Here is a 27,269-nt window from a genome sequence, read left to right on the forward strand (position 1 = left end):
TCTTCCCCCTGGATTTGTGGTTAGAGGAGGTTGTTCACTTCTGTTGATGTAACCTGCCCTTTTCCTCACAGTTGGGGGATGCCCTGGTGTTGGTCTCTGGTGTGTTCAGGGTTATATCACCCTGCCTAACAAACTGCACCTCTAATATGTGGAGATTTTCTTGTGGTGAGGTTTCCTTCTGTTATGAGCTGCAGTGTGTGCATTGCAAGTGGATACACGGAGCCCTGCCTACTAGAGCCCAGCTCGCTTCTCAATGGTGGATGGAACAGGCTCAAGTTTTCGATATTCAGGGCTTTTTCTTGTTGTACAGCTTGCGTTGTGGGGAAGAAACTCTTCTGAAATGTTGTGATCCTCACTCCTGGCTGGGGGTGGTGGTGAGGTGGCCCCAACAGTGATGGATGTGTGCATGGGAGGCAAAGGTGGCAGTCCGCTGCTTACGTTTGAAAATGTAATCAGACAAGATGGCTTCTCCCAGCTGGCTGCAGGGAGATGGGGGAGAGAGATGGGCAGGAGGGTGCTTGACTTCTCTGTTTGTTCCTCTGTACCATTTTTCCTGCATGGAACTGGAAAAGTAATTCAACAAGTGCTCCCTCCCATTGCTATTTGCAGCTCTGTGGACCTGAGATTTCCCATCTCATGTGGTCTGCGGGGGCTGGCGTCAGCCTCTCCAGTTCGCACCTCCACCATGCCTCCACCACTCCCCCCCCCTTTTTTTTCCTTTTTGACAGGCAGAGTTAGACAATTAGAGAGAGAGAGAGAGAGAGAGAGAGAGAGAGAAAGGTCTTCCTTTTTCCATTGGTTCACCCCCCAAGTGGCCGCTAGGACGGTGCATTGCGGCCAGTGCGCTGCACCTATCCGAAGCCAGGAGCCAGGTGCTTCCTCCTGGTCTCCCATGCGGGTGCAGGGCCCAAGGACCTGGACCATCCTCCACTACCTTCCCAAGCTACAGCAGAGAGCTGGACTAGAAGAGGAGCAACCGGAACAGAATCCAGCACCCCAACCGGGACTAGAACCTGGGGTGCCATTACCGCAGATGGAGGATTAGCCTAGTGAGCTGCGGTGCTGGCTCACTACTTCCCTTTGTTAATTTGCTCTTTCAGCGTGGACTTGCCTGGTCTCTGTTGGTCTCTTGGGATTTTCTTCACCAATTTCCCACTGCTCTATCTCCAGCATGTATCTTTTCTCCTTTTTTTAAAGATTATTTATTTATTTATTTGACAGATAGAGTTACAGACAGTGAGATAAAGAGACAGAGAGAAAGGTCTTCCATCTGATGGCTCACCCCCCAAAAGGCCGCACTGCCTGAATCTATTCCGACCCGAAGCCAGAAGCCAGGTGCCTCTTCCTAGTCTTCCATATGGGCGCAGGGGCCCAAACACCTGGGCCATCCTCCAGTGCTTTCATGGGCCACAGCAAAGAGCTGAACTGGAAGAGGAGCAACTGGGACAAAAACCTGGTGCCCATATGGATTGCTGGCACTGTAGGTGGAGGATTAACCTAGTGTGCCATGGCGCCGGCCCTTCTTTTCTCCTTTTTAATTATCTATTTTGTCTCATGTGACTCGGATGCTCCTATTCTTACACCGCCATCTTGGGACTCACCTGTGCATGTTAATATTGATGCATCATGAAATCTATTCACAATGTGTCTTATTTTTGATCTAGGGAGCTTTTAGCTTGGTTTCTCCTAAAAGTAGAGATAGAGATTAAACTATAGTTACAAATGGTTTGTTTGGGATTTGAATCCATGAAATAGCAGTTGTGGGTTAGGATTCATGAGAGGGAAGAAGGTACAAGCAATGAACAGGTGTGTTGTTCTGCCCATTTCTGTGGGTCTCTGAGGTTGGATCCACTGGATGACTGAGCAATCATGAGTCATGTGCATGGAAGAGTATTTGTCCAGTTGCTCCAATTTGCCAATAGTCCAGGATTACACTAAACCATGTTATTTATTTCATCCTTTATGCACCTAATGAGAGTATTCTCATCTAGTCTCAAGTAGAGGTGATTGAGAAGCCCCAAGCAGAAAGAAACAGATACCAGAGGCCAATCCTGCTGCCTGGATACACAGCAACAGGTGCGGTGAAGATTGGAAGCACAGAAGTTGCCTTAACACCAGCAGAACAGTGTCGAATAGGACAGGATGAGATAGCATGGAGTGTAATATGTTCAAACATGCCAGAACAGGAGTCATATAAGAATGGTAAGTGTCATTTCTCAAAGTTATATTTCAGTTCTTTGTCTTCTCTGTGTGAGACTTGCTGGACATTGAATTAAGATGCATTTCTCACCTTCATCTGCGTTTATAGGTTTGTAAGTCAAGTGTGCCATACATTTCTTCTCCTTCATTTATTGGCTCTGCAACCCAGACTGATTTTTCCTTACTTTTTCTGTGATAATTTAATATTGAACCATTATAGTCAAATGGTGCAGCTCCCCAGTATTGTTCATCTTTCTCCCTCCATTTACTTCTGGGCATTTGCAGTTGGCATCAGGTACAAAGAATATTTGGACTGCAGTGTGATTTTCCCAGAGCGTCAGGCAAAAACCCTGCTTACATGGTGGACTTTGTTCAAAGCTGAAGAACAACGGCTGCCTCTTGGAATTCATTTTCGAGAAAATAAAAGAAACAAAATGCACACAATGCAATGAACTAACAAATAATTCATACAGTGGTGTCTGAATACCTTTTTTTAATGAAATGAGTCCCGTTGAGGTCCTTACTTGATGTTCAAGGAGAAAAATCCAAGTAATGTTTAGAGTCCTGAAAATAAGGTACGGTCTTCTTTAAAAAAATTGAGTTTGGATTACGAGACAGGCAATCTGACTTTTTCCTTCATGCAGGGGTTTTTAGCTACCGTTGGGATATTTTCCAAACAATGATAGAATCCAAGAGCCTGAAAGGAGAGTACTGGGCTGGCTCCTTAACTCTGTCTGGGCTTCACAGTGAAAGAGCACATTCGGGCATCCGGACCAAGAGCTTCAGATCAGTTATTCAAAACCTCTCTGTATTTTGGTTGATCGGAAGCAAAACATTTCTCTGCGAGGTTTTCCTCATGGTTTCCGCCAGAGGAAGGCTGCAGAGGTGAGGGAAGCAAGTACTACAGCATGGGAACTTCTTAGTTCCTGCTGAACATACCTGATATTATTGCTAACATGATCACTGCCAGGGAGACGAGGGAAAGACGATCCGTGATTTCGAAAGTTTCGACTTTCCAAAATGAAAGTAAACATATAAACATTTCACGGGTCAAACCATCTTTGTTCTGATAAGAGTACTTACAAGGCTTTGAAAATCTTATTATATTAGGGATATAAATAATTGATCCACAATGGCATTTGATCCACAATGGCAAGCACTAGAAGTCAAATATTAAACTGATTTGTCTTCTTTGGACTTGGATATTGATGTGTCATTAGGGTGACATGGTTAACTTAATACTCAGACATCCCTAGCTTTTAAATGAGATGGTGCATTCTCACTTTCCAATTCCTGTTACCTTTAACAGCTTGAATGCTAATGAAGAGTAGCAGCTGTGCTTCTTTGAAAGGCAGGTTTCTGCTCTTTTTTTTTTTTTTTTTTTTTTTTACAGGCAGAGTTAGAGAGAAAGGTCTTCCTTTTCCGTTGGTTCACCCCCAGAATGGCTGCCGCTGTGGCTGGCGCGCTGCGCGAATCTGAAGCCAGGAGCCAGGTGCTTCCTCCTGGTCTCCCACGCGGGTGCAGGGCCCAAACATTTGGGCCATCCTCCACTGCCTTCCTGGGCTACAGGAGAGAGCTGGCTTGGAAGAGGAGCAACCTGGGCAGAATCTGGCATCCCAACCGGGACTAGAACCTGGAGTGCCAGCGCTGCAGGTGGAGGATTAGCCAAGTGAGCCACGGTGCCTGCCTATGCTCTTAAATGAGATATCTGACAGCATTACTCAGAGACAGGCTCATCAGCAGCATTCCAGCATTGGATGTCTGGCTTTTGTACAGGCATCACATTGAGTGAACTCACCAGGAGAAAAATGGTAGCAGAGATTTTGATCATGATGACAATTTTCTCTGCTGGGCAAACAAAATCACTCGAATTTAGGTAGATGGATACATAGATGAGGGAGAGAGAGACAGAGTATAGAATTAGGGGGTTCTAAATTTTTAGTTTAGCAAATATTTTAACGACATAACATTTATTTCAGTTACCATAGTTGGTATTCCTTTCTTTTTTTCCTTTTTTCTTTCTTTCTTCCTTTTTTTTTCCCTCAGTTTAAGTATTTATAGGTGTCCTGCACAGACAATAAGGAAAACCCAAATCCCCAATTTTTGGTGTTTTTCTGTTACTGCAGGCTTACAAAAAAAGGTACACAGTAAAGTCTAGTGCAAAGAGCCCCAAATCCCTGGTGGTCTTTCCTTTTCTCAAAACAGGCTGGACTGTGGTTGAACTAAGATTCCTTCTGCTTCTCTACCTTAAGGTTCAGACTAAATCGAGCAAAATAGTTTACCTGGATCTTCATCGTGACCTTAAACCTGAACATTTACTACATTCATCTATTGTGGAAGCCTGGAAAATTTAGCCTACAAGAAACTAAGAGCTACCTCCTTCAAGCAAGCACCTGTGTACTCTCCACAGCTGCAAACCTCACCCGCACCTGCTACTCTTTTCAAAGGCAGAGGAGCAGGTCTGTGCTTGACTCCCTACACCCTCCTTTGGGAAATGGGCCTAGGGAAGGGAAGGCAGGATGTGCGGATGTTCTTCTTTTTATTTGACAGGCAGAGTGAGAGAGAGACAGAAATGTCTTCCTTCTGTTGGTTCACTCCCCTAATGGCCGCTATGGCCTGCGCTGAGCGATCCCAAGCCAGGAGCCAGGTGCTTCCTGTTGGTCTCCCATGCTGGTGTAGGGGCCCAAACACTTAGGCCATCCTCCACTGCCCTCCCGGGCCACAGCCGAGAGCTAGCCTGGAGAGGGGCAACCAGAACTACACCCCGGTGCTACAAGCGGAGGATTAACCAAGCGAGCCACAGCGCCGGCCCTTAGACTTTATTCTAAGCACTGCCCTAAGGGCGCACACGCGCATGCGCACGCGCACGCTGGCTTACCCCTTATAACCTAAAAGTTGTTTGTATCTCCACTGCATCAATACAAACTGGATGCACTTAAAGTTCAGCAGAAGTCCGATGCCAAACTGCCGCTAAACGGAGGAGCTGGAGTTCGAAAGAGAAGTTTGAGAAGGTAATAAATAAATGATTAACCTTGCTCCCCCCCAGGTGGTTGTAGCCTTCCGGCCGTGTGGGAATTCTACTTAGGGTGTTGAGGGGACACTGGGAGAACTGGATCTGCAGAGAGCGACTCTTTAAATGATACCATTTATTTTTAGCTTTGGCCTTTATTATATTCTTTCCACTTACAGATCTTCTTTGTAGAGTTCCAAGGAGGGAAACCAGAGGCTTCTTGGGTTGTACGTGGTTACCAAGGTGGGTCTACAAACGCTTAGCTTCTGTTTCACTCCCGTGTCAGAACATCTGCTTGTGCGCCCAGAATCATGCCTAGCTCATCATCTCCAGTATCTATTCAGAGTCTGTCCCACTGGGAGTCGCGTCCTCTGGGATTGCTTTCCTAAGGACGCAGTTTTGAAGGGGAGAAATGCTTTTACCGGCTTTCTTCTCCATGTCTTTTACTCTCCTGATGAACTTGCCCTTTCAAACACTCTCTAAGGACAGAGGAAATGAATAGTAATGAGCGCATTTGGAAAGAAATGGGCTCCTGATCATTCTGGATTGGTTCGCTCTACAGTAATGGCTCCTGTTCATTTTATTTTAAGGAACTTTGCTTAGGCAAGTTGCTGAGTGCAGCAAGGTGGTTTTCACTAAAATAAACTTATTGAATTTTGGTGAGCCTCTGAGACTAAAAAAGGAAAGACAATTGCCTATAAAAAGTGGAATTGTTGTCTTTTGGTAGAGAAGAACAGTAGGTGTATGCAGCTTCGAAGTGATAAACCTGTACGTCTCCAACTTTGTTTGTACACCTGCCAAGTCTCCCCAGCAGCTGTCTTCATCATAGCCATCTGAGCACTGAGAGAAAAGTCCACAGTTTCTCAAACAACATGCATCGTAACTAAACTTTAAAAAGATTTTTATACCATCAGTCAGAAAGTTTACGACTGTAGGCACGGTAAATTTGAGAGTGTAAAATGTGTGGAGATTTTTATTCCTTTTGTTTTACATAACCACTGTGCTTTCAGAAGACAGCCTGCTTAATAAATGAGAAGGAAAATGGCAGCAGGTTCTTTAACGAAGCTGAGTATCTCTCACTACTTGGAAAGGTGTTGGAGAGAAAGAGCACTGTGACCTAGTCATAGATTCACAGATAGAGAGGGAGAGACAGAGAGAAAGGTCTTCCATCCACTGGTTCACTCCCCAAATGGCCACAATGGCCAGAGCTGAGCCGATCCGAAGCCAGGAGCCTCCTCCAGGTTTCCTATGCAGGTGCAGGGGCCCAAGGAGTTGGGCCATCTTCTACAGCTTTCCCAGGCCACAGCAGAGAGCTGGATTAGAAGAGGAGAAGCTGGGACTAGTGCTGGCGCTCACATGGTATGCCGGCACAGCAGGTGGAGGATTAACCTACTGTACCACAGTGCTGGCCCTGTGACCTAGTGATCTTAAATAGGTGGTCACATCACATCATTCATGTTACATCACATTGTTATAATTTTTAAAGGCTTACTATTATTAAGCCAATACTCATTTCCATGACTGGGAAAAGAACGGTTCAAAAATCTTTCAGGGGCAGGAGTTGGGCATAGCAGTTGAGGTGCCACATCCCACACTGGAGTGTCTCGGTTTGAGTCCCATCTCCACTCCCGATTTTAGCTTCCTGCTAACTTGCAGCATAAGAGGCAAAGCAGATAATGCCTCAAATGCTTGGGTTCCAACTACTCTCGTGAGACATCTGATTGAGTTCCCAGCTCCAGGCTTCTGTCCGGCCAGCCCTGGCTATTGTGGGCATGTAGGGGCGTGAACCAGCAGTACAAGAGAGCTCTGTCTGTATGCTGGATTTTCTGTTAGAAATTATTTTAAACATGCCTTAAAGTTCACAAACGTTAAGCTAACATTTAAAATGGCTACTTTTGGTGTCGGGTCATCATTGCAAGGAAGTAATAACCTGTTCCCACCACTGTACAGAACCTGCAGTGTCACAGTGTCATTTTCATAAGGTGCTCAAGAGAGAATTTATATTATGTATAAGAGATCGTTATAAGAAACATGTATCTAAATTTTCAATTTTATTCTTTCACGGAATGCTGATTGCTTTTTTATTTGCTGACTAAATCACACTAAATTTAAATGTAAATTCTTTTTAGATGCCACAGAATAATGCATATTAGTAAAACCTTTTTTAATTCAATTCATACTGGCTTTTTCATTTTTGACCTGATTTTATCACATTAAATGACTTGTTTTTCCCCTGTGTCAATTGCATAAAAATCATAGTATCATTAGTAATAAAGCATCAAAGTCTTCTATGGACAGATCATATTAAATATTTAATTTACTCTTCTACCCCTTTCCAGAAGAACATTATAAGAAAACCTTTCCATAAAATCAGGACAGGGATGGTGGATAAAACGCCTGTTGGAATGCCCGCACCCCATCTTGAGTACTTGGGTTAGAGTCCTGGCTCTCCTGACTACAGCTTCCTGTTAAAGCATACCCTGGGGGTCAGCAGGGAAGTGCTCAAGGAACTGGATCTCCAGCTACCAACATGGGAGACCCAGATTGAGTTCCTGACTCCTGGCTTCAACTTGCTCAGCCCTGGCTGTTGTAGGCGTGTGGGGAGTGAATCAACAGACTCCAGTCATATGAGGAAAACATTAACAAATGAAATCAACCTGATTTGGGATTTTCTGGCACTGAGAGGCATGGCTCTGTTCGAAAACCAAGTTATTTACCAAAGGGGGCACTTGGTCATTAACAAAAAGAGCAGAGAAATTGTTGGCAGACTTGGCCATTCGGTTACTGTCAGACTTGGGTGACCAAAATCCAAATCTGGTGAGAATTTATTTATGCTGAATGACTTCCCAAACAATAGGTAAGCTTTTGAAGGAGAACCTAAATTTGACCATTATCAAATGACTAAGACGACATCACAATAAAAAGAAAAGAATCATTCTGACTCAACGTTAAAGCAAATTACAGAATGCTGCCAGGAATATGAAGATCTTTCTTCTTAGAACTGATGAGTGCTTGATAGTCATTACTGCAGTATAAATTTTTTCTTGACAGGCAGAGTGGACAATGAGAGAGAGAGAGAGAGAGACAGGGAGAAAGGTCTTCCTTTTGCAGTTGGTTCACCCCCCATGGCCGCTGCGGCCGGTGCACTGTGGCCGGCACACAGTGCTGATCCGAAGCCAGAAGCCAGGTGCTTCTCCTGGTCTCCCATGTGGGCGCAAGGCCCAAGGACCTGGGCCATCCTCCACTGGACCTCCTGGACCACAGCAGAGAGCTGGACTGGAAGAGGAGCAACTGGGACAGAATCCGGCACCCTGACCGGGTCTAGAATCTGGGGTGCTGGAGCCGCAGGCGGAGGATTAGTCTATTGTGCCATGACGCCGGCCACTGCAGTATAAATTAATGAAGACATCTACCTTGAAATGTAGTGTGTCAGCACCAGGACAGTAAACAGACACTGGAGCCAGAGATCTAAGAGTGGGGTAACTTGTTTCATTTACTCCAGTACACAAAGATATAAATATGTGTGTCTGTATGTATATGTGTGTATATATCGAACTTTGAGAAATTCACTGACCAAAGCAATGACAACAAAAAGCAAGCAGTGTTTGTGCAAACTACATGAACTAGAGTCTACCTTCTCCAAAGCTTAGTTACAAAATTAACCTTTGGTTCACTCTTTAATGCTTTTGATCTCTTCAGAGGTTTGCAAATGACTATGCTATACTTTTAAAGCGTTTTCTTTTAGGACTTCTTAACTGTTTTTTCTGTTTTTCATTCAAAATGGTCTCTTATTCACTTCAAATATCCCGGCCCTGGCTGCCTCCCTTGTCACAGAAGGAAGTGGGCACAGGTGAATCTTCTATGGAAAGGCTTTGCTGTTGACTACATCTGACTTATTATGTAACACATATACTTTTTTTTTTAAAGATTTATTTGTTTGAAAGACAGAGTTACAGAGAGAGATAGAGACAGAGAGAGAGGTCTTCCATTCGCTGTTTTACTTCCCAGATGGCCGCAAAGGCTGGGATCCGAAGCCGGAAGTCAGGAGCTTCTTCCAGTTCTCCCACATGGGTGCAGGGGCCCAAGGAGTTGGGCCATCTTCTTCTGCTTTCCCAGGCCATAGCAGAGAGCCAGATTGGAAGTGGAGCAGCCTGGGCTTGAACTGGCGCCCATATGGGATGCCAGCGCTTCAGACCAGGGCTTTAACCCACTGCACCAGTGTCATCCCCACACATATACTTTTTATTTATTTATTTATTTTTATTTTTTTGACAGGCAGAAGTGGACAGTGAGAGAGAGAGACAGAGAGACAGAGAGAAAGGTCTTTTTTGCTGCAGTTGTAGTATAGCTGGTAATATCAATGTTTGCAGCACCGGCATCCCATATGGGCGTTGGTTCGAGTCCTGGCTGCTCCACTTATGATCCAGCTTCCTGCTAATGCAGCTGGGAAAGAAGCAGAAGATGGCTCATGTGCTTGGGCCCCTGCACCCATGTGGTATCCCAGAAGAAGCTCCTAGTTCCTGGCTTCCACCTGGCCCAGCACTGTCTGTTGTGGCCATCTGGGGAGTGAACCAGCAGATGGAAGATCTCTCTCTGTTTCTCCTCTCTCTGTAATTCTGTCTTTCAAACAAATATTTAAAAAAATAAATAATCCCCCCTAATGTGGCCAACATTGTTAATTGGCTTGATGCCTGAAAGAGTAGGATCTCTTTCCATGGGATGCATTAATCTTTTTTTTTTTTTTTTTTTAGAATCTGCTAATCTATAACTGGCACTGCTGAGGGTCCTTCCTGCAAGAAGGTGAGAAGCATGGTGGGAAGGTAAATAAAGTATTTATTTATTTGAAAAGCAGTGTTATATACACACATACAGAAGGAGAGAGAGAGAGAGAGAGAGAGAGAGAGAGATATCTTACATCCGCTGGTTCACTTCCCAGTTGGCCTCAATGGCCGCAGCTGCACTGACCCAAAGGTAGGAACCAGGAGCTCCATCTGGGTCTCCAATGTGGGTGCAGGGGCCCAAGCACATGGACCATTTTTTGCTGCTTTCCCAGGCACATCAGCAGGGAGCTGGAGCAGAAGTGGAGCAGCTGGGACTGCATCTGAGCTGCAGGCTGCAGCTTGACCAGCTATGCCACTGTGCCGGCCCCGAGTAGAAATGTTTTCACAGAGGCCTGCTGGCACAGGGAAGGTGGCCCCAGGCTCCCAAAAACATATCTGTGGGGAAGGGGAGAGCCCAGTGTTTGGGCTCAAGGCAACGGTGGAGGCAGGGATGAAGAAGAGCTGGCATAAGCCCAGATTTCACCTGAGGCTGGAAGCCTGTCCCAACACAGCCAGCTTTGGGCAGTGCTGTCATCTCAGTAACAGTGGGCAAACATCATGTGAGAAGGTAGAGAAGTGTATCCTGGAGACCTGTGCTTGGGGCATCACTCCTAGAGCACCATCAGGCATCCTGAGGCCCCAGATGCTCCTTGGCAGTGTAATCGACTGAGTGTGACCAGCAAAGACACAGCTATGCAGGTGCAGACCCATGTTGGCCTCTGTGCCATCCTTCTCCCCTGTCCCCCAAACTGCTGAGTCCTGGTGATTCTTTCACCAAGGGAAGAGATTGATCGGTTTCTGTGCCAACCAGAAATGTGAATTGGTGAACAATTGATTGTAAAAATAAACGTGTGACTATACTGGTGTTTCTGGGTTGGTGGAGCTGGTCAAAGACTAAAGACACATTCATTTTCTTCTCTCTCTCTGCTTCTCACTTACAAAATCCCAAGTGACCAGACAGGACCTTGTTAACCCACTGGGAACACACTAGTGAGTGGTCCAGACCCCATCAGCTCAATGGAATAAGGTGGGGCAGGACTATACAAGCACAGGCCGTGGTGTAACAGGACAACACTCTTGGCCACTTGCATGCAAAACTAGAGGGTAAAGATCAGCCTTGGGATGATTTTTGGCCCTAATTTAAAATTGTTATTAAATTGAAATGGAAAAACTAAAAGTGAGTGTGTCACAAAATATACATATGATATTTTCTGTTTTAAGAGTTTAAGGAATTAGGTTTTGTTGATAAAATAGCTTTAAATAAGCTTTTAAGAAATAAATTTGATTTTTCTTACAAAAAATACTAAGGTTAAGCCTCCACCTGTGATGCCGGCATCCCACATGGGTGCCAGTTTGTGTCCTGGCTGCTCTGTTATCTATCCAGCTCTCTGCTAAGGCACCTAGGAAAGCAGTGGAAGATGGCCCAATTGCTTGGGCCCTTACTACCCTCATGGGAGACCCTGAAAATGCTCCTGGCTTCTGGCTTTGGCCTGGCCCCAGAGCTATCTGTTGTGGCCATTTGGGGAGGGAATGTGCATTTGGAAGATCTCTCTTTCTCTCTGTCTCTCTCTCTCTCTCTCTCTGTAACTCTGCCTTTCAAATAGATAAATACATCTTTAAAAAAAGAATAAAAAATATGTTCATCTTTATCTAAATATTAACTGATATTATGCCATTAGTCTTACTTTTTGAGATTATTGTGGCAACAACATTGCTAGTACCTGCTGCAATATTTTTTACATTGAAAGAAAAAGGTGAAGAAGTCTGGGAGTCTAAACTTTTAAGTTTAGACTAAGTTTTAACATAAAACATTTTAATAATATACATGATTACATTTTTTTCTGGTTTCATTGGTACCTTTTAGTTATTTCAATTATAACTTTCAATTTGCATTAATAACCTGGGATTTTATATTTTATTGAAGTCATCTTTTTAAAAAGATTTATATAATATTTATTTATTTATTTGAAAGCCAGAGTTACACAGAGAGAGAAGGAAAGGCAGAGAGAAAGAGAGAGGTCTTCCATCTGCTGTTTCACTCCCCAGTTGGCCACAATGGCTGGAGCTGGGCTGATCTGAATCGAGGAGCCAGGAGCTTCTTCCTACTCTCCCACATAGGTGCAGGGGCCCACACACTTGGGCCATCTTCTACTACCTTCCCAGGCCATAGCAGAGAGCTGGATGGGAAGAGGAGCAGCTGGGACTTGAACCAGTGCCCATGTGGATGCTAACACTGTAAGCGGCAGCTTTACCCACTACGCCACAGTGCCGGCCCCTGAAGTCATCTTAAAATTGAAAAAAAAAAAGTGTCAACTACTGTCAACCCTACTCTTCAATTATTTTCATTATCATCAGACATTGTTTATTCAAGGGACGTGAAGTAATTTTAATATTTGCCTAGTAACACATAATTATGTTAATTGCCTCTAAATTAATTCAACTGTTCTCTAAAGCAAAATATTTTGGAAATAACTGTCCTGTTATACATATACTTTCTTTGGTGGGGGTAATTCAGATTTGACTGCAATTCTTTTGCTTGAAGAGCTCAGAGTCTGTGTGTGTTTGCCACTGTGGACTATTTCCAAGGTGTAGGACTTTTGGATTTATATGGAGGCTCTTTTCCTCACTGTGCCATTCAGGAACTGTAAGAGTGTGGACAGAGACTTTAAGCTTACTCAGGCATAATAAAAAAATGTATTGAAGGATTCTTCCAGGTATAAATATTTTTTGATTCTAACATCTTTTGATGGAAATGAATCATGTGATAAAAAATAAATAGTTCTTTTATTCAGATGAAGAGTCCAGTGAGTGAAAATAATATTCAGATGTTTGAAATATTCATCACTAAAACTTAGAAAACAAATAATTTAAGATATAACATGAGATAAAACATTTTAAAACATTTGTTTCAGAGACAAATTCCAAAATAGCTTTAAAATAAAACTGAAATTCATGGTAAGCTTAATAATATTTATAAAATCAGGTGCTATTATCTTGTTCATAAAATGTTTTAATGAAGAACCAATGTACATTTAGGTCCAGGAGAGATTATTTATTTGTTGCTGTGTTTTCTATTTTCAAAAGTCAATTTTCTCTTTGTTTGATAGGGGTTTTAGTTTAGGACTATTTTGTAAACTAGGAGAGTAACTAAAATATGAAATAAGCTAATAAAAACTAACTGTTATTTCTTTTTTTAAAGATTTCATTTATTTATTTGAGAGGTAGAGTTACAGACAGTGAGAGGGAGAGACAGAGAGAAAGGTCTTCCTTCCATTGGTTCACTCTCCAAAAGGCCACATTGGCCGGAGCTGCGCCGTTCCGAAGCCAGGAGCCAGGTGCTTCTTCCTGGTCTCCCACACATGTGCAAGGGCCCAAGGACATGGGCCATCCTCCACTGCTTTCCCAGGTCACAACAGAGAGCTGGATTGGAAGAGGAGCAGCCAGGACACAAACTGGAGCCCACATGGGATGCCGGCGCCACAGGCGGAGGATTAATCTACTGCCTCATGGCGCAGGCTCCTTGACTAAAATTTTAATTGTCTTGATGGGTTAATGCTGTTTTGTCTTGGGCTAGCACTGTGGCACAGTGGGCTGAACTTCTGCCTGTGGCACCAGCATCACATACGGGCACCAGTTCAAATCCCAGCTGCTCTGCTTCTGATCCAGCTCTCTGCTTATGACCTGAGAAAGCAGTGGAAAATGGCCTCATTTTTTGGGCCCCCACACCCACATGGGAGACCCAGAATAATATCCTGCCTCCTAGCTCAGGATTGGCCCAGCTCTGGCCATTGTGGCCATTTGGGGAGTGAACCAACAGATAGAAGACCTTTCTCTCTGTCTCTCCCTCTCTCTGTCTGTAAGTGTAACTCTCAAGTAAATTAATGAAATCTTTTAAAAATATGCTCGGTGTTTGCCGGCAAAAATAAAAGTTATTGAACCCAGAAGATCACTTATAAAACTTCATTCTTGCATTTATTAAGCAACAAAAAAATTTCACAGAAGACCATTCTTTGCTTTTTCAGTCATGTCAACAAGAGAGGAGCTTTCTTTTTGCCCTTGTGGTTTTTTTTTTTCATATAAAAAGACAAACAGATATGAAGGAACAACCAAATGAACATTTCCAATAATATTTTAAATGTTTCATTAAGTTTCAATGCTTTATAATTAATATAGTTTACACATGACCGAAAGTTGTTTTGGTTCCCAATTAAACTTGCTTTGTCAAATTGTGTACAAGGTGACATGTGTATGTGTGTAATTAAATGAGCTTTAGACAAAACTTGCACCTCTCTCTGAAAACAGTCTTTAAAAGGTATAATACACATATTGAGAACAAGAAAAAAAACCGTATCTATGATATAGCAGCTTTAAAAGGAATGCCAGATATTTAGAACTACACATGTTAAGGTAATCTAAAATATTACAAGCCAAAATCCAGCTAATTCTTCACGGATGTGCAAATAGAGCTCTCAGCATGAAGTTGCTGGAGAGCATAGAAAAGTTGCAAATGTGTATAAACATTCTGAAAAAATTACTTGAGCCATCTGCAGTTCTTTATAGATGCTATGTGCTTGGAACTCTTATTTTCTCCACTGTTTATTGCACAGATTTGTTTATGATTGGACTCACTAAAAAGTTGTCTGCTAAACAACTGGGTATTAAAGTACACCATCTTCTAACATCTCAAGGATAGAGGAGGGCAAAGGGAGCATGAGGCCAGAGCCCTGGGAATTCCCTGGAGAGCTCTGGGTTGTGACTGAGGAATCTCCAGGGTCAGTCAATAGCAACAACCTCTTCTATCAATGTCTGGTCCATCCTTTTGTGTTTGCATTTAGGAATTTTTTATTAATATAAAGTGAACAGATTTTGTATATTCCATAGGTATTGTTCCAAGAAGACAACCACACTTCCTTACTTCTCTGGCCTCTAATCTCTCTCCATTCCTCCCCTCTTTTCATCAGATTTTGAAAAGATCTAAGTTTAATCCTTCTACAGTCTCAGGCTTAATTCACCACTAATAATATTCAACAAGTAAAAAGTAGGAAGAATACAGTTTCACAGGAGCATAAACAAGGGCTAAAAACAACAATTATATCCCAAAATAACTATTTCATTCCTATGCATTTTTGATATTCTATATTAAATGCCACATACCAGAGAGAACATATGGTATTTGCCTTTTTGAGACTGGCTTATTTTACTCAACATAATGGTTTCCAGTTACATCCATTTTGTTGTACAGACAGGATTTAATTCTCTTTTATGTCTGAGTATTCTATAGACAACATTTTCTTTATCAAGTCATCAGGTGATGGATATCTGGGTTGATTCCATTTATTAGCTATTGTGAATTGAGCTGCAATAAACATGAGGGCACAACTAACTTTTCATAGGCTGGTTTAATTTTGTTTTGGCAAATTCCCAGGAGTGGGATGGCTGGGTCACACGGCTGATCTATTTTCAGATCTCTGGGGAATCTCTATACTGTCTTCTACTAGTTTACATTCCCACTGAAAGTGGATTGGGATAACCTTTTCCTTACATCCTCATCAGCATTTATTGTTTTTTGAGTATTGGGTGATAGTCATTCTAACTGGGGTGAGGTGAAACCCAATTGTGGTTTTTATTTGCATTTCTCTGATGCCTAGCATTTTTTCATATATCTGTTGACCATTTGTATTTCATCCTTTGAAAACTGACTTTTTATGTCCTTTGCCCATTTCTTAGCTGGACTATTTTCTTGGTTGATGTTGAGTTTCTTAAGCCCTTTATATATCCTGGATATTAATCCTTTATCAGTTACATAGCTTGCAATTATTTTCTTGCATTCTGTCAGCTTCATTTTAACTTTGCTGAGTATTTCCTCTGCAGAGCAGAAGCTTCTTAGCTTGATATAATCCCAATTCTCTATTTTTCTTTTTATTTCCTGTGCTTCTGGGGTCTTTTCCAAGAAGTCTTTGCCTATGCCAGTATCTCCCAGAGTTTTTGCAATATTTCCCTCCCATAATTTGGTGGTATCAGATAATAGATTAATGTCCTTTGATCCATTTTGAGCTGATTTTTTTTTAATAAGGTGTAAGGTAGGGTCTTGTTTCACACTTCTGCATGCAGAGATCCAATGTTCCCACATCATTTTTGAAGAAACTGTTCTTTACCCAGGGATTGATTTTACCTCATTTGTCAAAGATTAGTTGATTGTAGATACATGGATTGATTTCTGGATTTTCTATCCTGTTCCACTTGTCTACGTGTATATTTCTGTTTTTGTGCTAGTTCCATGCTGTTTTTATTAAAATAGTATATGGTATATGTAGTATGTTGTGAAATCTGGTATTATGATATTTCCAGCTTTGTCTTTGTTGTTTAAGACAGCTTTAGCTATTTAGGATCTCAGCATCATTTTTTCTAGAACCGAGAATAATGTTGTTGGTACTACTTCTTTGAGTCTGTAAATTGCTTTGGGTGGTATGGACATTTTGATGATATTAATTCTTCCAATCCACAAACATGAAAGATTTTTCCATTTTTTGGAGTCTTTTTCTATTTTTTTATATGTATTGTGAATGGTAATGATCTTACAAGTTCTTTTTCAGCCATGGCATTGTTTGTGTATGCAAAGGTTATTGATTTTTGTATATTGATTTTTATATCCTACAACTTTCCCAAACTCCTTTATGAGTTGCAATAGCCTCTTAGTGGAATATTTTGGTTCCCCTATATAGAGGAATATATCATCTTCAGATGGGAATAATTTGGTTTCCCTACTTCTAATTGCATCTCCTTTATTTCTTTTTCTTGTCTAATGGCTCTGACTAAAATTTCAGAATTATATTGAATAGCAGTGGTGAAACTGGACATCCTTATCTGCTTCTGGACCTTAGTGGAAATGCTTCCAATTTCCCCCCATTCAATATGATGCTGACTGTAGGTTTATCATAAATTGCCTTGATTGTGTTGAGGAATGTTCCTTCTGCACCCAATTTGCTAAGGTTTTTATCATGAAAGGATGTTGTATTATATCAAATGATTTCTCTGCATCTATTGAGATAATAATGTTGTTTATATTCTTTAATTTTTAATGTGATGTCTCATATTTATTGATTTGCCTATGTTGAACTATCTCTGCATACCAGTGATAAATCCCACCTGGTCCAGGTGAATTATCTTTCCAGTGTGTTGGATTCTATCATCTAATATTTTGTTGAGGTTTTTAATATTGATTTATTTTTTCTGTTATATTCTTTTCTTTCTTAGGAATTAGGGGGATGTTGGTTTCATAAAATGAGTTTGGGCAGATTTTCTCCCTTTCAATTATTTTGGAGAGTTTGAGAAGGATTGGAATTATTTCTTCTTTAAAAGTCTGTTAGAATTCAGCAGTGAAGCTGTCCAGTCCTGGATTTCTCTTTGTTGGGAGGGTCGTTATTAATAATTCAATCTGCGCCTTGGTTATTGGTCCATTTTCATTTCTATGTATTCATGATTCAATTTTGGTAGATTGTATGTGTCCAGGAATCTATCGATTTCTTCTAGATTTTCCAGTTTGTTGCCATATAGCTGTTTGTAGTAATTACTGATGCTTTTTTTTTTTTTTTTTACTTCTGTGGTAACCACTGTTACATTTCCTTTTTCATCTCATCATTTTATTGATTTGGATCTTTCCCTTCTTTTTTTTTGATAATTGGGCCAAAATGTGTCAACTTTTCTTATTTTTTAAAATTAGCTTTTCATTTCTCCGATCATTTTTGGGGTTCCAATTTTGTTTATTTCTTCTCTAATTTGAATTATTTCTTTCCTCCTACTAATTTAGGGTTTGGTTTGATGTTGTTTCTCTTGGTTCTTTAAATGCATTGACAGGTCATTTATTTGATCTGCCTTTTCAATTTCTTTATATAGTCACCAATTGCTATAAACTTCCCTCATAATGCCATTTTCCCTGTATCTTGTAAGTTTTGATATGGTGTGTTATAATCTTCATTAGTTTCTGAGAATTTTTTATTTCCCTTTTGATTTCTTCTATGACCCATGTTCGTTCAGCAGCATGTTGTTCTGCCTTGATGTGTTTTGATAGTTTTTAGAGTTTCTTAAATTGTGAATTTCCAGCTTCACTCCATTGTGGTCAGTAAGGATACATGGTAAGGTATTAATATTTTTGAATCTGTTGAGACTTGCTTTATGGATAGTATATGATCTATCCTAGAGAAGGTTCCATGTACTGGTGAAAAGAATGTGTATTCTTCAGCTGTGGGATGAAATATTTTGTAGATACCAATTAGGTCCATTTGGTTCATAGTGTACCTTAGCTGTGTTGTTTCTTTGTTGATTCTCTGTCTATTTGGTCTAACTATTGATGAAATTGGGGTATTGAAATCCTCCTTTATTACTGCATTGGTGTCTATGTCTCCCTTTAGACCCATTAAAATTGTTTTAAATGTGCTGGTGCAGGTGCCGTGGCATTGAGTGCATGTACATTTACAGTAGTCACAACTTTCTATTGAATTGATCCCTTAATCATTACATAATGTCATTATTTGTCTCTTTTAACAGATTTTTTGTGTTTATTTTGTCTGATATTAGGATGGTTACACCTGCTCATTTCTGCCTTTTCATCCTTTATCTTTTTCATCCTTTCACATTTAGTCTGTGTGTATTTTTATGGTGATGTGTGTTTCTTGTAGGCAGCAAATAAGTAGGTCTTGTTTTTTAAATTCATTCAACCCATCTATACCTTTTAATTGGAGAACTTTGGCCATTTACAACCAAGGTTGTTACTGTTATGGAATGAATTTATCCTACCATTTTCCCATGAATCTCCCTATGGTTTGCTACTTTTACAATGGAATTTTCTGCCTTAACATTTTTTAATAATGAGGACTATCATCTTGTTTCTGTGTGTAGCATATCCTTATTTGTAAGGCTGGATGAATCCTGGCAAATTCTTACAGATTCCGCTTGTTTGGGAAGGTCTTTATTCACCTTCATTTATAAATGAGAGTTTTGCTAGGTACAGTGTTCTATGTTGACAGTTTCTTCTTTTAACTTAGACAATATCTCTTCATTCACTCCTAGCCTGTAGGGTTTCTGGTGAGAAATCTGCTATTAGCCTAATTGGGGACCCTCTGAAGGTAATCTGGTGTTTCTCTCATACACAATTTAGAATATTTTCTTTATGTTTTACTGTTGAAAGTTTGACTATAGAGTGTTGTGGTGAAGATCTTTTCTGATCATATCTATGAGGAGTTCTATGTGCTCTCTGTACTTGGATGTACCTTTCTTTCTCCAAAGCATGGAAGTTTTCTGCTGTTATTTCTCTGAATACATCTTCTAATTCATTATCTCTTTCAATGCCTTCAGGAAATCTCAAGACATTTACATTGGGCCATTTGATAGTATCCTTTAAATCTAGAAATCCATTTTCAGTTTTTCTAGTTTCTTTTTCTTTTATCTGACTGAGGTATTTCCAAAAATTGTCTTCTAGCTCTGATATTCTTTATTATGCCTCACAAAGTCCATTGTTGATGCTTTCCACTGTATTTTCTATTTGACATATTAAGTTCTTAATTTTTATTATTTCAGTTTGATTTTTCCTCAGTATCTCTATCTCATGATAAAATGTTTCACCCATATTGTGAATGGATTTTTTTATCTCATGAATTGTTTTGTTGTGTTTCTAAATAATGCTATGATCATTCATTTGAATTCATTTTCAGGCATTTCATTTTCACATTCCAATATTGAAGTGTTGGTGTGTTCCTTTTGGGGAGTCATATTATCTTCCTTATTATTGTTTCTTGTATTTCTGCATTTATTTTTAGGCACTCATGAAAGTACTTGTTGGTTTTCTCCTCTGGTGGTTTTTATCTTTGAACTATGCTTCTGCGGCTTAGTAGAATGCATGCTTCTTCACTGGATATCCAGAGGCATGTACTGTGTGGGGCCAGGGAGTTCTGGTCAGTGTTCAAGAGTGTGGTGAGAATCCAGGGTGACACCCAAGTTGGGTGTGCTAGGTTTCCTCTGTTGTCAGCAGTGGGGAGGGTATGATCACTTCTCCTGGCATAATCACAGTATCACCTCTCTTCCAAGGTGATCAGTGCTCAGAATTATCCCACAGTAGCACAACCCCCACCCCTGAAAGTGCATGAACCACAAAGGATCTGTGTGGTCTTCAGTGTGAGCATGGAACCCTCTGTAATGACTCACCCCAGGAAATCAGGGAGCTCTGAGTCTCTGAAGACAGACACCGTAATTGCCCAGAGACCTAGCTACATCCCACACCCTATAGTGCAGTCAAAGAATCCCCCACTGTCATAGCGCACAGGGGCCCCTCATTGACAGGGTGCAGGGGATCCACTCTCAGCCCAGTGTTGGTCCACCTTGGCAGTTTGAGCCCAGAGCCTTTGATAAGGTGGGGGAATGGGAGCACTCCACAGTCCTAAGTGGGTACCCATCCCCTTGCCAACCCTCTAGGCAAGACTCATAGTGGGGAACTCAGATTTACCCCTCTGATGAAACCACCTAGTTGTGAGAGTCATCACAGTCTCTTCTGGTGTTAAGATGGTGCTTTCTCCCTGCTGGTCACCAAACACCCTTGTGGGAGGATCAGGAGAAAGAAATGCACTTTTTTTTCACGTAGCCACTAGGGTTCCAAGCTGGACTCAGACTCACTGTGGTCTGCAAGTGTCTCCCTCAGGCAGTATCACCAGTGACACACAGGCTGATGGGCTGCTGCAGCCAGCTCCCACCTCGCTCTCAGCAGGTGTTGTCTTCTCCTGCCTATTAGCTGTGGGATTCAGCAGTAGTATCCCTGCTCACTGCTGTGTGTTTGAATGTCCACTCTGTTCCATGGCATCTCTCTTTTTTCTGCAAGATTTCTACTGAAACCTTCTCTCTAATCTCCCCTGGGAGTGTATTTCTTGCACTTTTCTTCTATTATCCTCCCCTGGTCAAAATCAGCACGTTTTTCCTTATTCGGCCATCTTGGAATCTGTCATCTGATCTGTTCTTACTGACACACTGTGAACACAACTTTAGACTGCAATTTTGATATTCTTGATAGGTATTTATATCACTCTTATCCTTTCCTCACTCACTCAAACTAAATCATGCTAATGCAGTGGAGGAGAGACACCTTATCCTGGAAAAACATTGACGCTATTCACATTTATATGAAGAATTAACAATTCATTTTTTGATCAATCTGTTTTCTGTTATCATAATAAAATACCCAAGGCTGGATGTGTAGTCAGATGGGTTGCTATATAAACACAGAAGTTGAGTTATTCCATAGTTTTAGAGTTTAAGGGCATGACACTGGTGTCTGCTGAGCTCTGGTGAGGACCTCATGGTGGCAGGGGTACATGCTAGAGTGAGATAACCCCAGAAAGGAAGCACATGAGGCATGTACACATTTCCTGAATTTTCTCAGGAAAGCTGATTCAGGGTTCCATAACTACTTTAATTCTTTCTGAGGGCAGCACCCCCAGAGGCCTAAATGTCTCCCACAAGCACACTTGTTAGAAGTCCCAGCATCTCAGCTCTACCACACTGGGGACCAAGTCTCCAACATGTGAGCCCTTGGAGAACAAACTACATGCAAACCAGAGCAACTTACTCAGTATTTAGTTGTGCTTTAGTACACACGAGCAGTGTATAAGTGATTATTTTTGTTAAATGACTTGTGATACCTTATAGTTAATTATATCATTCTTTCCTTCCCCTATTTAATATTTATTGCATATACACTGAGCCAGGTTTTATGCTAATTGTTGAATAAAATAAAAAAGAAAATATGAGATAATTTCTGCTCTCTCTATGAGGATTACATTACTTTGACAGAGTTAGGAATTTTAAAAATGTGCAAGTGACTACCAGATTGCAAGAGTGAAAGAGCTATGACAATAGGCAGTAGACTTTTTGTGGATTATCTATTCATTATCATGCCATATGTGCTCTTTTAGGTGACTCCTAACTAAGTTCCATAGGCATCTTTGTCATCTGGCTTCCTTACTGATGGAAGTTCAAAGGAAGGCACAGAACTTTTTTTTTCCTGCCTCTGATTTGTGGCTGACAGCAGAAGATGCCCACATGGGACTGCAGGTTCTAGCGGCTTCAGTGGGGACTTCAGTAACACAAGGGCAAAGCTGGGCTCCTAAGTTGATGATCAGGGATAGCACTGTGACACTGACAGCAGCTGCCTGGAGGTACATTTTAGGGCCTGAAAGAAGGCCCAGATGACTGAAGAGCAGAAAGCAAGGGGAGAGCATAGTAAGACAAGGTTGGAGGGAAAGGTAGGTGACAAAATTTGCTGAGAATTCTAAGTAACTTCTGGTTGTGTAGAGAAGACATGAAAGGATTTGAGACGTGCATATTTTCAGTTTTTTCATTTCAAAATTTGAACTTTGTGATTTGAACTTTGCCATCAAAAGATTGTCTCACAATCTAAGGGGAGTTTTGCTCTAGGTTTCTCGAATGGAGTTCTTCTTTGGGAAGAAGGACTGGAACTTGTGCTTGTGTGTCTACACAGTTGTAACAATGATCATAACACAATTATCACTGTGCTGTGTAAGCTTTTAACATGTACTCATTTATTTTAACAGAAAATTTGGTGAAATAATTTTTTTTCCAATTTTATAAATGAATAAGCTGAACTTCAGTATTCTTCAGTAATTCCCAAGGAATTGGATTGCTAACAGGGTGGCTCTAGTGAGTAGATAAGGAATTCCATTGAAAATAAAGGGGATTTCTATTGAGAGGAGCCCAAGATATTTTGGTATTTGTTTGTGATGCACTTGTGTTTGTACCTAGAGTAGTAGATAATGGGAACCTTTTTTTCCCCAAAGATTTATTTATTTTTTATTTATTTGAGAAGTAGAGTTACAGACAAAGAGAAGGAGACGGAGACAGAGGTCTTCCATTCACGGGTTCATCCCCAGTGGCCCCCACAGCTGGAGCTGAACTGAGCTGAAGCCAGGAACCAGGAGCCTCTTCTAGGTCTCCCACATGCGTGCAAGGGCCCAAACACTTGGGCCATCCTCCACTGCTTTCCCAGGCCATAAGCAGAGAGCTGGATCTGAAGAGGAACCGTGGGGACACAATCTGGAGCCCCCATGGGATGCTGGTGCTGCAGGCACAGGCTTAGCCTATTACTTCACAGCTCTAGCCCTGATGCCGGGAATTTTAAGATATAAAAGGTTCAGTTGTTACTCTTCAGAAGCTCTTAAAGTCCTGAGGAATTAGATAGTTTCAATTCTTTCAGTGTATGAGCAGTACAAGAAAGAGTTCTCACAGTAGCATGAACTTGGGAAAAGGATGCGAAAGGGCCTTGGTAAGATCATTTAACTAACCAATGAAATACAAATAGCAATTTGTAAGCTGATAGGGATGGTAAGTAGCAAAGATAAAGGTGTATTGTAAAATGGAGTCTCTTGGGAAATGTATCACAGCATGACCTGAGTATACAGGGGATTTGAGAAATGAAATGGAGATTAAGTTGTATAGGCAGACTTAAATTATTAAGATCCTTGGTTACCAAGTTAGCTAGTTAAGATTTTATAGTAAGTTTTGGAAAGCCATAAAGTATTTCAAACATGTAAATGCCATGATAATAATTATGTTTAGAAAAGCTTCTTGGATCATTTGGTAAGATCCATTGATGGCTGAAAATATTGAAAGCAGGTACCTCAGGAATTCTTGAAAAAATACAAATGACAGATAATGATCCTAAATTAGACAATAGTGGTGGAGATCAGAGGAGAAGTTGAATGAAGTGATGAGAAATAAATTTGAGTGGAAAAGACTTGGTGCTAATTACATATGCGAGATTGAGTCACGTTTTCATCAAGTGAGGAAGCGAATGCGTCGGGAGAGCAAGTTGCCACGTGAAGATCTGGATGAGCCAGGAATCAGGCAGGTTGGGTCCATGTTGCCTGTGCAACATTCAAGAGGAGACACAAGTAGGCAGTTGGATACCAGTTTGCAATTTAGAAATGAGATCTTGGCTACCGGTGAAGATTCAAGTGTGGGCAGGTGTTTTACCCAAAGCGCTTTTCCAAAGTTCTGGTTGTGCGAATCCAGGAACTTAGAGGAAAATAATTTCAGTGACTTCTTACAAACTCTGTTCCACTATAGGTTTCTCTACTTTGCTTCATCTTCAGCATGTATATGGATTTGTTTTAGTTTTTGCATAAAATCTATATGTTTTCTACAACAAATTAACTTTCCCCCCCAAATCTTAGATCCGATATGGTATTCATCTTACCTGCTGGCCAGTTCTTCCCTATGCCACCTTTAGAGACACTCATACATTCAGAAGTGGAATGTTGAGAGAGACAGACCTGTGCTGAACTCATAGTTATTAGCTTTGGGAACATGAGTCTACCCTCAGCTCTAATAATAGAACATGCGATTAACCACCTGCCACGCTGATCTTTTCTCTACTAGGTAGTCATAGTACAAGTGCTGAGTAAAATGCGACCACTGATTAGCAACACTGAGTGAGTGAGACAAGGAGGTGGAATAAAGAAGGAGCAAAGCAGGGACAAGCATGCAGCCTAGTAAACCAACGGTGGAATATGAAAGGTGTCACTGGGGCCAGTACTGTGGCATGCAGCTTAAAGCCCTGGCCCGAAGCGCCGGCATCCCATATGGGTGCCAGTTCTACTCCCGGCTGCTCCTCTTCCGATCCAGCTCTCTGTTGTGACCTGAAATAGTGGTAGAAGATGGCCCAGGTCCTTGGGCCCCTGCACCCATGTGGGAGACCCAGAAGAATCTCCTAGCTCCTGGCCTTGGATGGGCGCAGCTCCAGTCTTTGCGGCCATCTGGGGATTGAACCAGCAGATGGAAGACCTCTCTCTCTGTCTCTACCTTTCTCTGTAATTCTGTTTTTCAAATAAATAAAATAAATCTTAAAAAAAAGAAAAGTGTTGCTTTCAGTAGGACAATACTCACCTGTTAGCTTTTCAAGGAAAATACTGCTCATGAAAATTTTAAATTATAACTGCTAGATAAGGCCATTCTCAATGGCTTACAGAGATTACTAAGTAGTCCTATTAGTTGGGATTTCATCTGTGTAGGGGACTGATTCCTACCTTCCAGTTTTTCTGCTTTACTCCTGGATGCTTCCTGACTGAGCTCAGAGGCTCTGGGTAAACATGCATTACATCTGTTAAAGGCAGTAACAAGAGATGCTGAACATTTCTGGCTCATTGCTGTCCCAGCACATGTAATCTCAGTTGAGATGGTTCATGGCAACCGTGAGCCCCACTTCGCAGCAGAGGAACTGAAGATGATAAGGCAGGGCAGGGTATCACTGTCAGGAGGACACATGGCACATCTCCTGACTTCAGAACTGACATTTTACAGAGTTCTTCGGGGAGAGGTGGTGAGCTCTTAGAGTCCATGGGCTGGATTGCACTTTACACTTGAGATATTTCATATTTGAAGCAAAAGCTTAATTTGTCACCTCTGAAACCTGTAAGACATAGCAGTGCTAGTGTAAGGTATTCATTTGGCTCTGAGTAGGTACAGTCCCTAGGAGCGTGATGTGCATGTTCCAGTTGCAATACGGTCCTCACTATCACTATACTTAGGCAGTGTCACCCAGCTGGGATTCTTATGTTACTCTCTTGCCTTCTTGAAGCATTTGATTTGCAAATCTTCCTTTGAGCTTTCTTACATGAGTTTATTTAAAACAGTAAAAGGTTTAGGCTACGTTCCACTATCTGGACTCCTTCAGTGGCAAAGCCTGAGACAAGAGACAAGGACAAGGGTGTTGCCTATTTATTTGGAAGACAAAACCAGAAAGCTAACATAAAAAAGAGGGAAAAGAGAGGCAGAGGGGATGGTGAGCAGCCAATAAAACGTACATTAATGAATGGGTCTTGCTGTTGGGTATCTGTAACTCCATCTCACTGGGGGATCTTCTAAGAAACTAGATGGACCACACATGGAATTGTCAGACCTAAAAGATATATGGAGGCTCAGACACTTACCAGTGGGATCCCATGTCCAGTTGGTTAACGGGTTAGCATTTATTAGTTAGCATTTATTAATCTACTGCAGTTCATGGCTGGGCCCAGGCGGGCCCTGGAATGCTTGCTTCCTAGCAGGAGAGAGAGTTCTCAGGCAGAGAAGTGGTTAACATGGACGGGACTTTCCACAACTGCAGGTGAACTCAGGCAGGGCCTGCCTGTGTCACAGAATTGCATGTCATCTCTCTTTAAAAGCTTTTCACGGACAAAAATGCTGATTCCTACCTTCCAAGTTTTAAGGACAGATTTTGATTGTTTTAGCTTCCAGTCAGTTGGAATATAAGATGAATAATATCCTTGACAGAAGATAATTTTATATGACTAGAATTCTGAAACATTCTTTAGACTCTAATAATATGCCACAATTATATGAATTTTCTCTTATACCAAATAGTAAACTGTACTGAAAAGACCCTAATTTGATTAGTTAATGTTTCCCCTGCTTCTAGATGGCAATAGAATCTCCTGTTACTTTAAAACTAGGTTACAGTGTGAAGGTCCTATAGCAGGAAAGAGAACTCAAGGCTATGGTAAGTTTTTACCTGGCTGGCAAGCTTCTTTTACTCACAAAATTCTGATCTGTGAACAAAACAGACTAGAAAGTGCTCAGTACTGTAGTATATTTGCAAAGTACTTCAAAGTGCACCCCTTAAGCACCTGGCAATTCGCACCTGAGCCGCTTCAGCTCTTTAGCATCGATCAGCATGCTCTTCTAGACCTTCAGAATGGAGGAACAAGCAAAGGCTCTTGGGGGCTCTGCTCAGCAGGCAAGGGGGACTTCATTAGTGACTCTGCTCAGGTACTGCTTCTGCCCAGGCTGGCCTTGAAATATAAATATACAGGACTGTCGCTCCCCCTCTTCGTGGAGGAACGACACAGGACCCTGCGCTGTTCTTTCGTCTGCCCGGCCCTCCCCGGGTTTGCTGCTGGTTCTTCCCGGGTTGGCTACTATCCCTTCCACCTCCGTGGAAGGGCGGTTCCCCCTGGCCGCTTTCCCCACTTCCGCAGGGGAGCGGCACACCGCCGGCCGGCTCTTCTCGGGGGCTGCACAGGTGTTCCTTCAGCTAGATGTTCCCCCTTAGATGTTCCTGGTGCATGCCGTCTCTCTCCTCCTTTATAGTCCTCCTCCGCCAATCCCAACTCGGCTGCCCACACGCCGAGTATGCTGCTCTCCAATCAGGAGCAAGTCCTACAGTTTATTGGTTGAACTGGAGG

At 41.7% G+C, this 27,269-nt stretch overlaps 1 long non-coding RNA gene across 13 annotated transcripts in view; it reads left to right on the forward strand.

Annotated features, from left to right (window-relative positions):
• The window catches only part of LOC127487319 (uncharacterized), a 58,330-nt gene that overhangs the window by 20,311 nt on the left and 10,750 nt on the right, over nt 1-27,269 (forward strand). For 11 of the 13 annotated variants that reach the window (XR_011382957.1, XR_011382948.1, XR_011382956.1 and 8 more), the window contains 5 exons: nt 1,992-2,202; nt 4,452-4,658; nt 5,141-5,210; nt 5,389-5,452; nt 9,961-10,009. This is a non-coding gene — a long non-coding RNA (uncharacterized lncRNA). Of the gene's footprint in view, nt 1-1,991; nt 2,203-2,484; nt 2,775-4,451; nt 5,211-5,388; nt 5,453-9,960; nt 10,010-27,269 lie in introns of all 13 variants that reach the window. The other 2 variants (XR_011382953.1, XR_011382946.1) reach the window with 2 other exon arrangements.

This window comes from Oryctolagus cuniculus, chromosome 16 (genome assembly GCF_964237555.1).
Source record: "Oryctolagus cuniculus chromosome 16, mOryCun1.1, whole genome shotgun sequence".
Lineage (NCBI taxonomy): Eukaryota > Metazoa > Chordata > Mammalia > Lagomorpha > Leporidae > Oryctolagus > Oryctolagus cuniculus.